We start from the raw sequence: 2995 nt of genomic DNA on the forward strand, positions 1-2995 counted from the left end.
AAAAAACCCAAAAAGGACAAAACCAACAGCAATAACAACAACAAAACCCCACAACTTTTAATTATTTTTGTTAGTGCATATGTTTCAGTGCGTGTGAATGTGTGCATATATGTGTGCACAGTGAGGGGGGGAGGAGAGGGAAAGAGAGAGAGAGAGAGAGAGAGAGAGAGAGAGAGTGTGTGTGTGTGTGTGTGTGTGTGTGTGTGTGTGTGTTGATTTTCATGGAGGCCAGAAGGAGATTTCCTAACCTCTGGAGCTTGCAAAGTACTTTGAAGCCGACCAACATGGAAGCTAGGAACCTAACTTAGGTCTTTGTAAGAAAATAGGATCTCTTAATTCCTGAGCCATCTCTCCAGATGCCACTCACCCATTCTTTAGCTTTTACATTAATTTTAAATGTCACATCAACCATCACAGCTGGTGGTTGTCAATGGGAAAAGTATGAAAAATAGAGGAAGCATAGAGGAAGGAGTGGAGGGAGAGGTCGATCAAGAGGACTAGGGAAGGATCAAGGAGATTTTTGCAGCATGGAGGGAAGAGGAAATGAAAGATCCCTGTTTGAAATTAGTGATGCCATTTTTTAAGAGTAAAAAAAAAATTAAGTTGGCCTCTGCTTAGCTAGTAGTTAGAAAATAGACCAGGAAGCACAGGGAGTACATTTCCACCTACTCCCCAGGAATCTAACCACCTACAAGCACAGATGGTATAGACTGTGCTACTGGATGGAAAACATTTGTCAAGTCAAGTGTTCTAGGTACAGGAATAGCTAAGCTAATGAAGATGTGTGACCTTGTAGTGACTATATACACTGTATATTTCTGCTGTTCAGGGCTCTTCACATCCTTCCTGCGGGAGGACCTTGTCAAGCCCCAGTGCACTGGTATCCCGAATAAACCTCTTGCTTTTACATTGAGACATGAGTCCCGTGTGTGCGTGGGGTGGTGTGTGTCCTCAGGATTGGAGTGAGAGTCTCCTCATTCTGAGGGTCTTTCAGGAAGATGGACAACAGAACTTCCTAACACTAACAGTAGGTTACATTATGTCTTACAACAAATGTTCTATCAACCTCTTAAGTCACACCTATAGTACCACATTTAGAAGTTTTATCTTCCCTTTAATTTTCATGTCACATAGATGTTTTAAATGTTAACAAAAATAAACAAAAACCATGAAAAATATATTATCAGTAGGATTGAAAGTACACATCAAACACATAGTTCTGGTGAAGCCTAATCTACTTCTTCCATCTGTGATATGTTGTCATCTCCCTCCAGGGGTGGCAGTTATTCACTTATAGCAGCACTGGTATCACCCACAGTAGGATCATCCTCTTCAATACCTAGATCATGCTTGATCGTCCTGTTGTTCCTGTTAGCATGGGTCTGGGGTTCTTCTGGACTGAAGCCAAAAGACAGAAGTGAAGTTTCATACAGCATTATGACCAGATCCTTCACAGATTTGTCATTCTTGTCAGCCTTTGCCTTTTACCTTAAGGTTTCAGTATGGAGTGATCAGGGTTTATCTCTAGGTATTTCTTTACTGCCATGTAACCCATTGTTGAGTTGTCTCTGAGGGCTTGAGCTTTCACGATTCTCTCCATGTTTGTTGACCACCCATCTGTACTTGTGACAATGCAGCATGGTGATCTCACCAATCAATTTGACACAACCACCTTTTCAACGATTTCCTCCAAAATATATTTTTTAATTTTGCAGAGGATCTCTAATTTTGTCTTTTTCTCTTCCTCTTTGTTCATTTCCTCTTCATCTTCTGGAAGATCTAGTCTTTCATTGGTAACTGACATAAAGGTCTTGGCCTACAATTCCTTCAGCTGTTGTGCACAGTACTCATCAATGGGCTCATTTATATAGATTACTTCCAAGTCATGCTTTCAGAGACATTTCACTTAGGCTGAGTTAGTAACCTGGTTCTTGGTCTCACCTGTGATAAGATAGATATGTTTCTGGTTTTCCTTCATTCTGGTGCAGTAGAAGAGATGGTTTCTTTGAAGGGTAGTGTGGGGAGCCATTCTGAGCTGTGCAGTCACAGAACGCTCAGCCCTAAGATGGCTGCTGCAAGATTATGAGATTGTTGGGTAAAAACCTTTCCCATGAACTGATGACACAGGAAGATTACGGGAACAGTCACAGGATGTTTCAGCCTGAGCAAACAACAGATGTCTTCAAGCAAATACCAGATGTCTCCACCAGATGACCTTTTTGCTTCCTTCTATCGCTGCCAAGGATACCCTCACCCCTCCTCCTTTGTGTTTCACAAAGGTCACTCCCCCTATCTGAAAGCTTTAAAACCTGTAACGGTTGCCCCATTAAATGAGACCTTAACAACACAACCTTGCTTGGTCTCCTTCTTTTCTCCCTCTCCTTGACCCTCAGGTAGCACCTCTTTGGGACACTGAATAACTGAACCTGCTGGACCGGTCAGGATAGGGGTGAGAGTTTTCAAGTTATTGGAGGTGAAGGGATTTGTTCAATTTGTCACTGAGATACCTTCTGCAAAATTATGAAAGATATTTTGGAGAAAAAAGGTTGAAATGGGTGTAAAGCATTGTCATAAAGTGCTTTTCCTTAACAGACTTAGTGGCATTACTCAGGCTGGTAATGCTGTTCTGATGGAAAGCAAGGTGCCAAGTCACAAGACAACTTCTGAATCATCTTCCTCTTGACAAGATGGAAAATGTGAGCTGAGGATGCAGTATTGGAAACTCACTATCTGCTTTTAGGTTAGGTCTTGCTGTCTGCACACAGCAGACAGGTGCTTAGACTCATTCTGCCCACAGCTCTATGTGAACACATAGGTAGAGAGCTGGCTTATCAAGGGGCCTTGAGGACCATGGCCAAAAAATGTAACTAGGAACTCCTCAAAGTGGTCTTCTTAATAGGGAAAACTGCTTAAAGGCAAAGGAGAAAAAATTCTTGGAGTTGCTAACTGAGGGGTGTGTTGAATGCACCATGCCTTCAGGTGTGCCTAACTTTTT

At 42.1% G+C, this 2995-nt stretch overlaps 1 pseudogene; it reads right to left on the reverse strand.

Moving 5' to 3' along the window:
• Window positions 1-1229: 1229 nt before the first annotated feature.
• On the reverse strand, window positions 1230-2029 carry LOC148006216 (heat shock protein HSP 90-alpha pseudogene; annotated as a pseudogene).
• Window positions 2030-2995: the final 966 nt, after the last annotated feature.

This window comes from Rattus norvegicus, chromosome 4, assembly GCF_021556685.1.
Source record: "Rattus norvegicus strain SHRSP/BbbUtx chromosome 4, alternate assembly SHRSP_T2T, whole genome shotgun sequence".
NCBI classification, from domain to species: domain Eukaryota; kingdom Metazoa; phylum Chordata; class Mammalia; order Rodentia; family Muridae; genus Rattus; species Rattus norvegicus.